Source organism: Martes martes (genome assembly GCF_963455335.1).
Source record: "Martes martes genome assembly, chromosome: 4".
Taxonomy (NCBI): domain Eukaryota; kingdom Metazoa; phylum Chordata; class Mammalia; order Carnivora; family Mustelidae; genus Martes; species Martes martes.
Genome location: NC_137891.1, coordinates 94755255 through 94773754, shown reverse-complemented (window position 1 = coordinate 94773754; position 18500 = coordinate 94755255). Strand labels below are relative to the sequence as shown.

Below are 18500 nucleotides of genomic sequence, written 5' to 3'. Positions count from 1 at the left end.
ACCACTCCCACCCAAGGGGATAAAAAGTGCTGGTTCATAGCTAAATTTTAAAGACCACTTAGGTACAGGGGCGCCTGGGTGGCTCAGTGGGTTGAAGCCTCTGTCTTCGGCTCAGGTCATGATCTCAGGGTCCTGGGATAGAGCCTGCTTCCCTCCTCTCTCTCTCTGCCTGCCTCTCTGCCTAGTTGTGATCTCTGTCTGTCAAATGAATAGATAAAAATCTTGAAAAAAAAGACCACTTAGGTACAATAGTCAGAATAAATGTTTCAGCAGAAGAGGAAGTTTTATGAAATGCCACAATGTGGAAACATATATAAAAGTAACTTTAATTACACGAAATTTTACAATTTCATTAAATTAATGCAATGTTAGTAACTGTCCATACAATTAATGAAGTTTATCTTAATTTTTTTAATCTAATTATCCTTTTTAAAACCTCCTCTGTAGTAAGAAATAACTATAAGAAATTAGAACTTTTAAACTTTACAAATAGCTTCAAAATAATTTTAAAGCAACATTTTAAGATTTTCTTTATTTGAGATAGCACACGTATGCAGGAGAGAGAGAGAGAACATGTGCGCATGGGGAGGGTGCCCGGGGGACAGAGAGAGACAGAGAGAGAGAGAGAGAAGTAGGCTCAGGACCAGATCATGACTTGAGCCAAAGGCAGATGCTTAACCAAATGAGCCACCGAGGTGCCCCAGTAACATAGTTTTTAAATCACAAATTCAAACTTGGCTGAGCTCTTAGCATCAAAATTCTTACTTCCTATAGTGTTCAAAGGTTGAAAAAAAATTTTAGAAAGTAAAAAAAAAATTTTAAGTTTTAAATATCATAAACTACTACTTTTTAGAAATTTTGAAAAATAGAGAAAATGAGGGAAAACACCTCTAAACCTACCACCTCCAGCATAATCGCTGGTATATTTTGGTATATTTCCTCCCTGCCTTTTTTCATAAGCATATTTTTATATAGTAGCAATTATAGTATATATGTATTCACATCCTGCTTTTTTTTAGTGTTACATAAAAAAATGCACTTTTCAAGGATTTAAAACTATAGACATAACAAGCACTCCTAAAAGCATACATTCATATCCACTGAACATAACTTCCAATGTTATTCTAAAGCCAAAAAGCCAGAAGTCTGGATTTCTCAAGTTCTCAAATCCCCAAATTATACATTCAATGGATATTTTCTCTCACTTGACAATATAAAAACAACAGAAAGTAAAACTGCATTCACATAATTATTATTTTTAAAGATTTTATTTATTTATTTGACAGCGATCACAAGTAGGCAGAGACAGGCAGAGAGAGAGGGGGAAGCATGCTCCTTGCTGAGCAGAGAGCCCGATGTGGGACTCGATCCCAGGACCCTAGGATCATGACCTGAGCCGAAGGCAAAGGCTTTAACCCACTGAGCCACCCAGGAGCCCTGCATTCACATAATTAGTAAACATGTCTCCTATTCCTCAAATTACCATCGAAACACACGAAGTATTAGATCTGTAATATACTAACCTTCGGGCCCAACAATTATCTCTTTAAAGCATCCAAGTTACTCTCCTTCCCCTCCTCTTTCCTGGACAATCCAGTCCTAAAGCCATTAGGTGGAACAGAGTAAGGCAGGCATCCAGAGTAAGGCAGAGCTGCAAGAGACCAGAGCAGGGGATCAGAACACCCCAGCTGGAGGGGTCAGGAAGGCATCTGTGTAGGAGGTCAGGTGGTGTGGCCTGCAGGGCCTGAACAAGGTCAAGTCGCAGGCCCTACACAGGTGCAGCCCTGCACAGGATGTCAGTGGCTGAGCAAAATGAGGGGGTACAAAGCTGATGGGTGGTCTGGGTGGATTTTCAGAACCATGGTGGGGTGAGGAGCCAGGGCAAACTGGCCCACAGTATTGACAAGTGAAACTCTGGCTGGATTTCAGGCTGTCAGCGGGGTGTCAGTGTGTAACAGACAACCTGTACTAACAGAACACCTTGATTAACTACAGGCTTCCCCCCATCTGTAAGCAGAGCATTTCTAGGAAACCTTTCCTAACCCAAACTGGTGTAAAGTGAAGAAGCGATCATCGTTAACTTATATGGAAAACTGTTTGAGCTTTCCCAGACTCCCTCCAAATAACCTCTCTTAGGGTTTTCTGTTACCTTAGGACACATTTTGCTAATGGATGCACAAAATAAATTGAGCTAAAGCACAGATGCTCACAGATGCAGTTCAAAGCCACAGTGGCTGGATGCTGAGATGCTGAGAGTAGTTTCAGGGGAAGGAGCTCCGCAGAGACAGGCTAGCTCTGTGTGTGTGGCAGGGCAGGGTGGGGGGTCATCGTGCAGAGGGTGGGGGAGCTGGGTCTATAACAGCTCAGTGTGGTGCAAAACAAATGCTGAATGCTATTTTCACTTTTTGCCTTTCTTTGTAAAATTGCAGATTGCCCATAAAAGCAAAGCAGCCTAATGTGAGCTCTCAAAAAATGGGGGATACCTGTAACATGCAAATATTAAAAAGAATGAGGTAGAGGGTGCCTGGGTGGCTCAGTGGATTAAGCCCCTGCCTTCAGCTCAGGTCATGATCTCAGGGTTCTGGGATTGAGCCCCACATCAGGCTCTCTGCTCAGTGGGGAGCCTGTTCCCCGCCCCCACCCCCGCCCTGCCTCTCTGCCTACTTGTGATCTCTGTCAAATAAATAAATAAAATCTTTTTAAAAAATTAAAAAACAAAACAAAAAAAAAAGAATGAGGTAGAGATCTGTGGGCAGATATGGAAAAATGTCCAAAATAAAAGTGGGGGGAACAATCTCTCTAGTATGATTACATCTCTAAACAGACTTTTAAAAAGGATATACAGATATGTGTAATACATACTCATACACACACACACACACACACACACACACACACACACACCCCTTGCCATGATGTAAACTGGACGTTACCACAGCTGATTCCTCCTTCATTCGGCCTCCTTCTCTGAAATGGACTGGATGGACAAGGCCTCTTCTCTTCCTCAAAGTGACCAAGGGACTGGTTAGAAAGTGATCATCTTACAATCATTTGGACTTTCTCAGTTCAGTATATGGTTGGTTCTGCCAGTAAAAGTTACATTATCTTCACATTGGTACTTTTTATACAATCAGACCATACTTTAAGAAATTTTTTATAGTCTTTGTAGTAACATGACTCAATGTTCTGTAAGATTAAATTTTATGGACACTGCGTGTTGGATTGTGGTGGATAAGCAAGAAATCACCAGTGATGGGACCAGTGATAAGGCCCTGGAACAAGTTTTTTACTCTTTATAACTTTTTACAAAGCTTGAATCTTTTTTTTTTTTTTAAACAGGGTTATATATTTTTCTTGTTGTTTTAAATATTAAAACAGGATCTATTCCGGTAGGTAGAATAATGGATCTTTTAAGTTGTATCCTTTATATTTTTCTATATTAAATAAAATCTTAATTTTTTAAAAAAAATGAACACACAGATATTGCAGAAATATCACTTCCAATAATTTATCCTAGGGAAGTAACTGGATAAATTCATGAATATGTATACAAGAGTAGGCTTTTTTATTTTTTTGAGGTTTTCCTTTTTTCTTTTTCAGTAAACTCTACATCCAGTGTGGGGCTTAAACTCATGACCCCAAGATCAAGAGTCAGATGCTCTTCTGAATGAGCCAGCCAGGCACCCCAAGAGTAGATTTAATTACTGTAAAGCTGAAAATAAATTTCCAACAGGGGACTATCATTAAATGTACAGTATTACGGTAAATTCATACACTGAAATACTAATAAGTTATACCATGTTCAAAATCTATTAAGAAAAAGAAAAATGTTGGGGCACCTGGGTGGCTCAGTGGGTAAAAGCCTCTGCCCTCGGCTCAGGTCATGATCTCAGGGTCCTGGGATCGAGCCCCACATCGGGCTCTCTGCTCAGCGGGGAGACTGCTTCCTCCTCTCTCTCTGTCTGCCCTCTGCCTACTTGTGATCTCTCTCTGTCAAATGAATAAATAATATCTTTAAAAAAATAAAAAATAAAATAAAAAAGAAAAAAGAAAAAAAAGAAAAAGAAAAATGTTATAAGAATTAATTTAAAAATCTAGATGAATAAATAAAATTTAAAAGTAAATATATACTGAAACACTGACAGTGATTATCTCTAAGTAATAATAGAACTATGGTTGAGTTTTCTTTTAGTTAATCTGTATTTTCTAATTTTTATTGTTTTACCTTTTTTTTTAAGATTTTATTTATTTATTTGACAGAGACACAGTGAGAGAAGGAACACAAGCAGGGGGAGTGGGAGAGGGAGACACAAGCTTTCCACCAAGCAGGGAGCCCGATACAGGGCTCGATCCCAGGACCCTGGGATCATGACCTGAGTCAAAGGCATATGCTTAACGACTGAGCCACCCAGGTGCCCCACGTTTTATTTTATTTTAAAGATTTATTTATTTGACAGAAAGAGAGAGTGCACAAGCAGGGGGAGTGGCAGGCAGAGGCAGAGGGAGAAGCAGACTCCCCACTAAGCAAGAAGCCAGACACAGGGCTTGATCCCAGGACCCTGGGATCATGACCCGAGCCGAAGGCAAATGCTTAACTGACTGAGCCAGCCAGGAACACTTGTATTTTCTAATTTTTAAAAATAAAACCAAATCACTTGTATAGCATTTGTTACCAAAAAAGGTAACTTACTTTTTAGAAGATTCATCAAATATGTCCTGAGCACCCACTTCATATAAGGCATTTGGGAATTACAATAGCAGAAACAGTAGTTGAGCCTTATTAAGTAAATATTATGTGCCAATCACTTCAGTTACTTTATCTCAGTTAATTCTCGGAGCACCTCTCTGGGGTAGTACATCAGTTAGGATTAAGTCTGGGTACAGATTACTTAAAAACTGAAAATAGCAATGGCTTAACCAATGTTTGTTAAACAAAGAGATGTCTCTTTCTCTGCCACTTAAGAGAGAGTAGGCAGCCCAAGGTGCCCCCAGGTCCTCAGGCTCCAGTGTTTCTGCTACACCATCCTCATCACATAGCTCCTGTCATCATGATCACTTCATGGTTCAAACTAGCTTTTGGAGCTCCAGCTATTACATCCACATTCCAGGAAATAGAAAGGAAAAAAGGGAGCTCTATTAAAGCCGCATTCCTGGAAGTTCCATATAACACTTTTGCTTATTGCCCACTGACCAGGACTTAAGTCACATGTACCGTATGAATGGAGGCTGGGAATATAATCATTCATCTTTTCATCCTGCAATGTATCCAGCTAAAAAATTGATTTCTGTTTCTTTGGAGAATGCATATTAGAGTAAGCAAAAAATCTCTGCTGCAGGCAGGTTATTTCTGTCCTCATTTGCAGACAGAAAACAGAGGTATAGAGTCACATAGCTGAGTGGCAGAGAACGTCATCAGTCTATGTACCTTTCATTTCATATTATGTCCCATTAGAAAATCAATACATGAAAATAAAATACAAACACGCTCACAGGAAATTTATATATAATTATGGGCAGTTTATTATTAAATGAGATTTGACAGATGAGAAAGTATCTACCAGAAGAACATAACTAAGAGGCATACCGGACAAACAGAACAATAGTAACAAGTATTTCTCTTGTTTTTGCCTTTTCTTGAATTCATTTTAACATAATTTATGCAATAGTATTATTCCTTTTAAAAATTTTTTATATTTATTTGAGAAAGAGAGAGAAAGAACAAGCAGGGGGGAAGGGCAGAGGGAAAGGGAGAAGCAGACTTGCCACCAAACAGGGAGCCCGACGTGGGACTCAATTCCAGGACCCTGGGATCATGACTTGAGCCAAAGGCAGACTCTTAACCAACTGAGCCCCCCAGGCGCCCCACAGGTGTAGCATTCTGTATATGGTTCCTTTCATGCAAAATAATGTCTGTATGATTCATTCACGTTGTTGTATATAGCAGTAGTTTCCCCCTTTTCATTGCTGAGTATTATTCCATCCAATGGAAACACTAGCATTTATTAATCCATTCTCCTGGTTTTTTTTTAACGATTTTATTTATTTATATGACAGACAGAGATCACAAGTAGGTGGAGAGGCAGGCAGAGAGAGAGGGGAGGAAGCAGGCTCCCCACTGAGCAGAGAGCCCGATACGGAGCTCGATCCCAGGACCATGGGATCATGACCAGAGCCGAAGGCAGAGGCTTTAACCCGCTGAGCCACCCAGGCACCCCGAATCCATTCTCCTTTTGATAGACACACACATTTGTTCCAGGTTTTGACTATTATGAGGAAAGCTCTTATAAACAATCTTCTATGTGTCTTTAATATACACAATCAATTATTTCTCTTGGGTATTAACTAGGAGTAGAATTGCTGGGTTATAGGATAGACAGATGCTTCACTTTAATAGGCACTGCCAAGGCTTTTCAGATGGGTTTGTACCAACTTACACAATTTACAATTTACACTCTCCCCAGCAGTCTATTAGTTCTGGTCACTCCTCAGCCTCACCAGCACTTACACTGTTAATCTCTTACATTTTAGCTATTCTGTTATGCAGTGGCATCTCGCTGTGGTTTCCATGTAAACTTTGCACTGATTTATTTCTTACCATACCATGCCACACATCCTTTATTACCACAGAATCATACTTTATTTCTTCAAATGATTTTTTACAGAGTATCATACTCTGCTGGAATGAAGCATTATAAATTCCAAAAACAGTACTAACCCGAAACAGGTCAGTTTGGGGACATTCTAGGTCAGTTCTTTTCTATCATAGGTAGTAATTTCTGTCATAAATTTAGATAAAAGATGGGAGAAAATGCCAAGAGTGTGTGGAATTATGGAAGCCAAAGGAAGAGAATCCTTCAAACAGAAAAGAATGGTCAACAGATAGACCATCAGAAGGTCAACTAAGGTAGGGATGCCTGGGTGGCTCAGTTGTTTGAGGCGTTTCTCTCTCTCTCCCTTTCCCTCTACCCATCCCCCCACCCGCCTCCACTCAGGTTTGCCCTGGTGTGTTCTGAGATAAATAAATAAATAAAACAAGTTTCAAAAAAAAGTTTAAAAAACAAAGGTGAGATCAGGTAAAGACCTGAATGTGTATTAGTCATTAGGACCTAGGCAAGAGCAGGTTTGGTGGCATGGAGGAAGCTAAAGGGAGGTCACAGTGAACTGACAGGCGAATGGGACAAAAGACTGGAACCAGCAACTGGAGACAATCCTTCAAGAAGCTCATCCAGGCAGGCAAGTGGACAACAGAGTAGTAGCTAAGCAGGAACACAGGTTTCAGTAAAGCATTTTTTTTTAATAGAAAAAAATTAAGATTGTTTAAACACCGGTGGAAAGGAGTCAGTAGAGAAGAAACAAAGGTCTGAGGCAAACCCCGAAAGGGAGAGATGGTGTGGCACCCACCTGGAGCTGCAGGGGTTAGCAGCTGACAGGAAGAGGGATAGCTCTCCCTCAGGGGCAGAAGGGAGTAAGGAAACAAAGGTAAGGACGCAGGTATACTTATAGAAGGTGGAAGGGCGGTGCACGGATGAACTATCCCCCCTGCCCAGGGCTGCCGTCTCCCCTCTGAAATAACAGGTGAGATTATCTGGTAAGAGTCAAGTGAGAGAGGGGAAACCCCAGCATAGAGGAGGTTTTAAGATAGGCTCGGTGTAGAAAAAAGAAGCAAGAATCTACAGGTTCCCTAAGCAGAGAGTTTTTAAAAAGCAGAGAGTCAGGAACTAAACCTTTGAGAACATGAAACATGATTAGGATCTGTAAACGAGCAGAAATGACAAAATCAGGCAATGAGTGGCCAAAAGACGAGTGAGAGCCGACAGGATTAGGATAATGTGGACCATAGGTTATCATGGGAGGAAAATGTCCTAGAAAGAAAAGGAAGAGGCACATCAGTATCTTAGGAGTAAGGAGACTAAAGACCGAGAAAGGTCCTTATTTTTGATGAGAGGGTATTAATGAATGGTGTCAAAAGGACAGTAAGGACAGATGACAGCTAGCTAGATGACAATCAGTGAGCAAATGGGGCAGTGATGAATACAACAGGTATCGTAAAGCCAGTGAGACGAATAAAAACACAAGGGGCAAGCCATTTCAAACACAATGTTTTAAAGCTGGGAAAAAAACCTATACATTTTAAAAAATTGTGGCCAAAAAAAAAAGGATAAATACATTGAAAACGGTTTGGGGAAAGTTAAGTCTCATGGAAGAAAAAAGCTTAGGAGTCCAAGAAGGATGGCAGCTCTCACAGAAGTGGGAGAAACACGAGGTGTGTATAATGAAGACTCAGACCAAGTCAGGGAAACTTTCTCACAACAAGTCAGTGAAGCCTGCTCATGGTGTACTAGGTCTCAATCTATGAAAAGAAAATGCCTGACTATTTTAGAGAAAAGACCTGGCTACTTGAGGTTAAAATCTTGAAGAGCTACTCAACAAGGTGCACAGTTCATAGATAAGTGGCTGGATAGCTGATTGAAGTTGGATGGCATGATTCATAGAGGGTCCAGCTTACTTGATTCTTCATCTCCCTGTAAAGCTGGGCACAAGAATGAACAAAATAAGCTGGGGCCAGAAACAGGAAAACCAGTGATTCGCTCCACTCAGGGGAATGCCTTGCTTCTTGGGGTGCATAATGGAAGATCAGTGGAGAAAGCAACCTGGTGATATGATGAGGGCAAAACTGAAGTCTCAGGCACTGGGTGAAGGAGAGGCCTGTTTGTGGGGAGAAACTGGGCTTGAGGGAATAAAAAAACACAAGGAAAGTAGAACATGTAATATCCACAGGGGAGGGGATAGAGCGGGTAATAATAATTTTTCTGGGGAGGAATGGAAAGGCAAAAAGGGATCATCTAAGGGTAGTAACAGCAGAAGTGTACATTGGTCTGGTTTTATAAAACATGCGCACACCATCACCAAGATTCTTGAGGCTGCTTAGTGAGTGAGGACTGCCCACCGTGTCAAGTCCTTCCTCTTGCACTACACGCCAGTGTTTCATGAACTGTCCTAACCAAACCCATGGCAAGAAATACATTTGTTGTCATAATACACACACCTGAAACAGAAGTTGCACAAAATAACTACCCTTACTACATATGATAAAACATAAAGTTAACATCAAATATCATGTTCCCATGATGCAAATATACTTACAATTCTAAAATAAATAATATAAAAATTAAAATTAGAAGAGATTCAGTGTAATGCAATAGGTGACCTTTCTTGTTCATAAATTAATTCCAGTCTGAAAAACACAAAGACAATGCTACCTACTTATCAGGTTCACTATAGAGTCTTTATTCTTTTGTTTTAAATTGGATCAGGGTGGAAAATCCTAGTTGAAACAATAAGTTGGTGTGAATGGCAAAAATAGTACTACATTTTTTCTACTTTGCAATGGAAATTCTCTGGTCTTAATACAAATTGATGATAAGCAATGCCATATAATCATTCTTCACAGTAAATGAACTAAACCACAAAAATCCATTTTCTTGACAAATTAAAAGCATGGTACAACTTATAATATCAGTGATCCCATCACTTTGGACTGTGATATCTGTACCAGACTACGGCCACCTTATCATTATTAATGAAACATCCCTTAATGGTATGGAATGGAGGTATGTCATCACTAAGAGATGAAATTATAATTTTCAGCTGATTTATCATCAAAAAGTCATAAACATAACATCCATGCATTCTACTTTTTTAGTATTTTATTTATTGAGACAGAGAGCATTAGCATGGGGCAGGGAGTGGCGGACAAAAAAGGGAGAAGCAGGCTCTCTGCTGAGCAGGGAATGGATCCCAGGACCCTGAGATCATGACCTGAGCCGAAGGCAGGCACCTAACCAACTGAGCCACCCAGGGGCCCCTCATCCATGCATTCTAGATGAATATTTTTTCCCAAGAGGCATGTAGCCATTTCTGTTTTGAAACTAAATAAAACAACAATGAATCTTTACCAGGAATGGTCCTTGAATAAAAAGAAACCTGAGATAATTTTACTTTTTTTTGTCTTTGAAAATATTTGAAAAGGCTTACTGAAAAACCCAGTATACTATGTTTCTAAAAATCTTTTTAAAGATTTTTAGCTTTCATCTGCAACATTAATACAAATACAAAGACATTAATACAAAAACCTGTCATTATAGTCAGGTTTTGCACATTTGATAAACCTGTATTTTAAATAATCTTCATTAAAAGTCTTAGGCTCTTTTTCAATTCACTATTTTCTCAACATTTTTATACTTCCAAATGCAGCTATTGAACATGTTTCTGGATCCTTACTTCATGCTTTCTTCTTCTAATAGCTAAACAATAAATTTTACAGGCAAATTGATCTAATTTACTTTTAAATTACAATTATTAGGGGCACCTGGGTGGCTCAGTTGGTTTAACGTCTCCCTTGGAGTCAGGTCAGGACCCCGAGGTCCTGGAATCAAGCCTGGGAGCAGGGAGCCGGCTTCTCCGTCTCCCTCTGCCCTTCTGCCCTTCTGCCCTTCTGCCCTGCTCGTGCACTCTCTCTCTTGATTAGACAGCAGGTCACCACTTTCACCCACAGCCAAGACGATTATGCATTTGCGACATTTTGCTTGACCTTGAATTATGCTAATTGAATTGAACTATGCAATGATAACCACTGCATTGTGATCCTGTGCAAATAGACCATCACTTTAATTCACATAATGTTGCTCTTTTGTTCCTTGTTAGCCCTTACAGTTGAGTTAGGGGCCAGGGAAAGGGGAGTTTGCAGTAAACACTGTTGCAGAGCAGGCTGTGGCCTTTCCTCCCAGCAGGTCCTATTATCATTGGCTTCAATAGACTCTACAGAGTATCAAAGAATACACATAAATATTTAAATATAAAATTATGCTTCATATTGCTAAGTAACCAATTCAAACATATCCTAGATAGCTGGAGATTTTTGTTTTTTTTTTCACTCCAGTGTAAAAAAGAAAGAAAAACAACAACCACAACAAACCACATCTCTTTTAAGTTGCTGCAAGAATAACACACACTCACCCGTCTGTCTTAATTTTAATATCCATGCAGAAAAAAACTCACCCATATGCCATTTCTATCAATTTAAACTTTGAAGGAAGACTAGTAATTTTCTTCCATGTTTTCTCTTGTAAACATTTATCATTGCTATAAAAACCTTGAAAGTCAGAAATCTAACTTAAAAAAACCAGCATAAATAATAACCTTTAACTAATATAAGTAGCTTAATATTGCCTAAACTGAATGCTAAAAAGTCTTGTTTTCAGGCTGCTATCCAGGAGTCTAAGACTTCTAAGGAAAAAAATATTGAATTTTTCTTCTCAAAAACAGGGAGTACAAGAGAAACATCTGGAACAGCCAGATGTGAAGTCAGTCCTTTACATTTCCTTCTCTTGTATCGCCATCGTTTACTTAATCCTTCAATCTTACAACCTCCTATAATGCCCATAAAGTGAAGAAAAACTTCATGTTTTCTTTTCCTTAGGATAAAAATTACTCATTGAAGTCAGAGAGGAAAAAGACAAAAAAGATTCCATCCTGTCTAACCCTCTGGGAACCAGTGCAGGACACTCCTTCAAGTTTTAGTCTTTTTTTTTCATTTAGTTTTCAATGTCCCCACTTTCACTGAGGCAAACAGATTACTGTTTTACTGGTTTAGTAAGGAGCATTGAATACAGAAAAATATTTCAAACATTTTTAAATTATTTTTATTAGCATATATTGTATTATTAGCCCCAGGGGTACAGGTCTGTGAATCATCAGGCTTACACAAGTCACAGCACTCACCATAGCACATACTCTCCCCAATGTCCATAACCCGACCACCCTATCTCTAACCTCAAACATATTTTTGATCCTGACATTGTACAAGTTAGTCTATTTCTCAGTTTCCAAAACAATAAAGGGAATATTTTCCACCTACTCTATGTGAGAAATGGGAGGATGAATTTAAAAATTTTCATACGTTTTCAGCAGGAGGTGCAACTTTGAAGAACCTTTATTTTTACTTTTATTTAAATTCAGTTAGCCAACATGTAGTACATCATTAGTCTCAGATGTAGTGAAGAACTTTATTTTTATTTTTATTTTTTATTTTTATTTATTTATTTATTTGTCGGAGAGAGAGAGAGAGAGAGCGCGCGTGCGAGCACAAGCAGGCAGAGCGAGCGGCAGGCAGAGGCAGAGAGAGAAGCAGGCTCCCCGCTGAGCAAGAAACCTGATATGGGACTTGATCCCAGGACCCTGGGATCATGACCTGAGCCAAAGGCAGCGGCTTAACCAACTGAGCCACCCAGGCGTCCCAGGAATTTTTATTTAACTAAACTTACAGATCTAAGTACTTTAAAAAAAACCCATATGATAGGATCAACCAAATGTGGCCCACCACCTGTTTTTATATAGCCCCTGAGCAGACTGGTTTTTATTTTTTAAATGGTTGAAAAAATAATCAAAAAGTATAATATTCTGTGACATATGAAAATAATATGAAATTCAAATTTCAGTGTCCACAAATAAACTTTAACTGGAACACAGCCCATGCTCTTTCATTGAAGTACGACATGGCTCTTCCAGCAGGACTGAGGGCTGATAGGGATGGATGGTCCCACAGAGTCTAAAATATTTACTCTAGCCCTTTACAGAAAGTTTGCCACTCCCTGCCTTAAGAGGCCATACATTTATTTGAATAATACTACAAATTAGGAAAACATTTTTTTTAAGATTTTATTTATTTATTTGACAGACAGAGATCACAGGTAGGCAGAGAGGCAGGCAGAGAGAGAGGAGGAAGCAGGCTCCCTGCTGAGCAGAGAGCCTGATGTGGGGCTCGATCCCAACACCCCGGGATCATGACCTGAGCCGAAGGCAGAGGCTTTAACCCACTGAGCCACCCAGGCGCCCCAGGAAAACATTTTTGAAAGTCCATTTTTGAAAATGCTTTCAAAGCTATAACATATTCTTTTGACTCTTCTCAATGGTGGCAAACCTTCACTCTTTGATTATGAGTATGAATTCTGGAGATGGTTAAGCCACCTGGAGCCAAAGTTGAGTAAGACTGGTTATCAAGATGAATCAACCAACAAACATGTATTAATAATCTATATATTTACCGGAAGCGAAGATCTCTTCTGGAAAAAAGCATTCTCTGACTTTCAATCACGTGCGGGTATAGTCATTTGTTTTCATAGATTTGATTCAAGATAAATAGGCTGTATATGCATGGAAATTGAAAGTACAGAGGAGGGGGACACCTGGCAGCTCAGTCAGTTTAGTGTCAGACCCTTCATCTCAGGTCTTGATCGCAGTCCTGAGTCCAACAACAAAAAAAGAAAGTACAGAGGAGGAAAAATAAAACTAGAAGATCTACTTTCTTGTGTGGCTGGGAATATGCTATAAAGTTTTTTTTTTTTTTTTTTTTTACAAAGAGGAACTCCAATAATATTTCGGGCAATACACTTTTGGAATAAATGAGTGACTCCCAAATAAAATTTTATTTTATTCATTTTTTATTTATTTTCATATTTTATTTTGAAGTAATTTCTACACCCAACATGGGGCCCGAACTCACAACACTGAGATTAAGAGTTGGCGTGCTCCACCAACTGAACCAGCCAGGCACAACCCGCCCCCCACCGCCCTCAAAAAAAGTTTAAAAGAACAGGATTCACTGGGTTGCAAAAGTTGCTTAACCTTCAGTTAAAGCCCATCTTATTGACTTATAATCACAAGTTATATGACAAAATTAGCATCAATCAATCAATCAGTAATCCCTTCCACTCATACAAAGCAAACCATTTATCCCTGGCCCTCTTCTCTCTAGTTCCATATGCTCTTCCTGAGCAACTTCATCTGCTCTTAAGGCTTCAATTACCACTTACTTGCTAACTCTGAAATCTGAATCACCAATCTCAGCCTCCCTCCTGAGACTAGAGGCTCTGGACCCTCCCCTGGCAACTCCACCTGAAGTGTCCAGAGACACTTCAAACTCAACATGCTCTAAATGAAACAATGCTCTTCCTCCCACATTAAAAAACAACAACAACAACAACAAAAAAAAAACCCAACCAAACAACAACAACAGAACAAGTTCCTCTATCCACAGTTTCCCAAGCTAAAAAATGAAGTCATTTACTTTTCTGTTCACCTTCAAAGCCAATCACTTTTTAAGCCCTGTAAATTCTACATCTTCATTATCCTGTCCTCTCCTCTTCACCTCTGTTACGTTTTTCCCACTCCAGGCCCTTATCCCCTCTTATCTGGACTATTTCAATACTATTAGCCTTCTAACTTATCTCTCCACATTTTACCTCTCTCCGTCCAATCCAGCCTCTGTCCCATACCGCCATGTTATCTGTCTTCATTACCTAAAATCCCCCACTGGCTCTCCATTGTCTTTAGAATTGAGTCCAAAGTTCTAGCATGATCCACAAGCTCTTCACTGTGTGGCACCAGCAGACTTCTTTTTTCCCTTTCTGAGTCATAACTTTTTACTTACCTACATCTATATGTTCTTCCATAACACATCCTGCATTTCAAAGTATTAAAACTACCTTTAATACCACATTCTATAGTGAACAATTTTGCCAAACTGGATAAACCTTCATTATTCCAAATGAGAGGCACTGAAACCCCATGCTTACCTCATTTCTAGCAATTTCAGTGATCCTAACCTGGTTAGCAGTCAAGCTGAGAAATTTTCTTTTGCCAGTTTATTTCCAAGCACCATCCCCTTTAGCCCAACCTCTTATCTCCATACACTCTAGCCTTTATTTCTTTTTAAATAGACATTAAGGTTTTTTTTTAAATTAATTAATTGATTGGTTAATTTTTGAGAGAGAGAGAGAGAGAGAGCATGAGCGGGGTGTGGGGCAGAGGGAGGGAGAGAGGGAAGCAGACTCCCTGCTGAGCAGGGAGCCCAACATGGAACTTGATCCCAGGGGCCTAGGATCATGACCTGAGCCAAAGGCAGACACTAACCAACTGAGCTACTGAGGGGTCCACACTATGACCTTTAGTCAATAAACTACAACATATTCCTCACAAATACCATATACTTTCATGTAATATTCCTGTTTTCATCCACATCTTCTGTTTCCTTCCCCAACTCAGTTAACTCCTATCCTTTCCTCAAAGCCAGATTCAAATATGGTATCTTCTCTCTAATCTTCCTCCTTCCCCTCAACATTGTCCCCACTGAATTCTATCTCTATCTCTGTTACAACTCTTATCACACTGAAATTGTAGGGACTTATTTACATGTCTGGTCATTAGCTTCTTGCCACCAGGAGAGTATTTTCTTTTCTTAAATCTAACATTTAACTTATGGTCTGAGAACAGACATTTTAAACTTCTTATTGAAAAATAACAACCTCTTCTATTATGAATATAATGCCATAATTGCAGTAACTGAGTGACCGAGAGTTTAGAAACAAGAAGAATCCTGTCATTCACCAGGGGGGAGAAAATGCTCTTATATACAAAGTATAATTAAATTGTAGCTTTGACAAACCTCCATCCACATTTTGCAATAGCAGTTTCTTTTTCTCTATGTCTCTTTCTTTCCTTCTTTTTAAAGAAGTTCTTTACAGAACTCTCTTAAACACACATTGGGTTTCATTGGTATTTCACTCACAGAATATGAAACTCCATACAATGCAAAAGCTAGGGTTAGGATTTTTGGAGTCTGCCTGGTCTGAATGTTAGCCTTTCTGCCTAGGCTCTTTGATAGGGGATTATTCAACCTCTGTATCTCTCAATGAGGACAGAAATAACGATAACTGTCATGGTGTTGTGGTAAGGACTCAATAACCTAATGCACGTAAAGAATTTAGAACACTGCCTGGTTCAGAAGAGGTCCCAATAAATGCCGACTGATGTTATCACCTGTTTTAAAAACAGTTTTCTTGGGGCGCCTGGGTGGCTCAGTGGGTTAAAGCTTCTGCCTTCCGCTCAGGTCATGATCCCAGGGTCCTGGGATGGAGCCCCGCATCGGGCTCTCTGCTCGGCAGGGAGCCTGCTTCCCCCTCTCTCTCTGTCTACTTATGATCTCTGTCTGTGAAATAAATAAATAAAAATCTTTAAAAAAAAAAAACAAAAACAGTTTTCTTGCTACTTATTTTAGCCCACTCGGTAGTGTTAACCTCCCAGAAGGAAGGAATTATATTCTACTCATACACAAATTCGATGGAAGTACTAAAACTGTGCCTTGGAATATAATAGGTGCTCAATAAATAATGTGACTGTAAGGCTTCAGACCTCCAACATGAACAAACTATAAGTCATAGCAAAATTTATACATGGAGTATGTATTTAAAATAATACTTTAAATAGTTTCAAAACACCTATCTTCCACTGAACTGCTGAAACGTAAAACTTTTAAAGCAATACAAAAATTGTATTCATTAGGAACTTTACCTCTACTCCATTTGACTTGCTCTTAGTATCCAGTGGTCTAAAATTCTTGTGTATAAGACAGATCATTTAAAGTACAATTTCCAGGGGCACCTGGGTGGCTCAGTGGTTTAGGGCCTCTGCCTTTGGCTCAGGTCATGATCGCAGGGTCCTGGGACTGAGGCCCGCATTGGGCTCTCTGCTCAATGGGTAGCCTGTTTCCCTTCCTTTCTCTCTGCCTACTTGTGATCTCTGTCAAATAAATAAATAAAATCTTAAAAAAAAAAACACACCACAATTTCCAGGTTTAGAAAACTCTCTTTTTACATCAAAAAAACTAACATTCTTCCTTTATATCTGTATTTTAAAAAATCTATTGCCACAGTCAATATTAAAAAAAAAACAAACCCAACGAAAGGCCAAGAGACACAATTACTACATTTCCTGGTTTCTGCCTGGGAAACTACTTCAGAACACGCCTATAAGTATCCCCAGTAAAAGTCTGCTGGTTACAAACTGCTATTCTCTCTTTTATTTCCATTCTCCCCCTAAAATCCCACATACATTCATATACCCATAGAAAAGAATGCACATGTCTATAATAAAGGTTGTACAAAAAAATACAGCTACATATTAATTTTGTTTTGAAGGACTAAAAATTTACTAAGTTTTTACTAAAAGCAGATGAAAGTCTAGATCTGAAGCAATACTCCCAGCTTACTTTACCAGGTAACCTAAACTATAACTATTTACTTAAAGCAAAAAAGTAGATTATTTGATTGGTACTGAACTTCATGATAAATAATGCAGTAACAATATGTAGATAATATGTTCTATTGTAGAAAAATTTATCGATCACTTAAAAAATGGACCACACTTCAAACAATAGTGATTTTGTTAGGGGGGTGGGAGCTTAAACAATTTATTTACTAAGTAAACAAGAGATTTAGGACTTTTTCTAAAACACTGGAGGTGAATCACTAGCTTTGGGATAAAGGTTTACAGAGTGCCTACTATGTGCCTGGCATTTAGTAGTTGCTTTACAGAATATGCTTAACGCTGGTGCGCAAATTACAATACCTAACATTTACAGACTACTCTCACTCATCTCCTTTGACCCTCAGAGTACCCCTAGGCATGAACATCCCAGATTTACAGCTAAGGAAACAGGCCCAGAAAAGTCGATTTGACCGAGGTATCACATCTGTTCTGTGGGTCCTGGCCGAGACGCCAGCCCTTGACTCATTATCTAATCATCATCTGCTATACTCGTTACTCAAAAGTTCTTACATGTTCCATTGTCCAATTTTAACATCAAAATCCTACTGGACAACTTTCAATGCTGTGCTCATCAGATTCTGTTAAGAATCAAAACACACAAAAAGCAAGAACGTTTAAAAGTCAGTCTGAGCCTGTCGACGTTCAAGCTCCCTGGCCAGCCCCGGAGGGCGACAGCCCCGCGCTTCCTCCGCGACGGGGCGCTCCCTCTCCCTGCCCTAAGACTGCCCAGTGCCCAACGCCCCCGGTCCCCGAGGTGAGTGGCAGGGACATGCCCCGCCGAGCTCCTCCACAGCCGCCGGGCCTACGAGCGGGGCTCCCAGGGCTAGTCGTCGCGGGGCGCAGGGTCCGACAACTCGCGCGTCCCTCGGGGCCGGGGAGGAGCTCAGGCTGCGGGGCCGACACCTCCGCCGGCCAGCTCCCGCACTGCCAGCCGGGCTCCGGACGCCCAGCGTGCGACGTCCACTGCCACGAGGGACCGAGGCCCCCGCCTCCGAGCCCGCCCCGGATCGCCCCGCGCCTACCTGCCCTGGGTTTCCACGCCGCCCCCGCGACCGGGCTGCGAAGCTCTCCAGCTCTTGGCGGACGCGCCAGGTCTCGGCGCTCTCACTCCCGGTTGGCTCCGTCCCGCCCCCGCAGGCCCTCCGAGGGCCCCGCCCCCGGCCGGCAGCGGCCCCACCCCCGCCCGGCAAAGCTCCGTTCTTACTGGCTCCTCTTCCCACCCTTCACGCTAGGGCCCGCCCCCGGCACCGCCCGAAAACCGTCGAGAAGGGAATCGCCCCTGTTCGAGTCAGCCTCTGGGCAAGAACCTTGCCCCGGACGTTGGTGGCCCGGACTCC

At 40.5% G+C, this 18500-nt stretch overlaps 1 protein-coding gene across 1 annotated transcript in view; it reads right to left on the bottom strand.

The window, feature by feature from the left end:
• DENND2C (DENN domain containing 2C) overlaps positions 1–18295 on the bottom strand; it is a 79894-nt gene extending 61599 nt beyond the window's left edge. The window contains exon 1 of the mRNA XM_080802378.1: positions 18186–18295. The gene's annotated coding sequence lies outside the window, so the exon portion shown is untranslated. The remainder of the gene's footprint in view (positions 1–18185) is intronic.
• Positions 18296–18500: the final 205 nt, after the last annotated feature.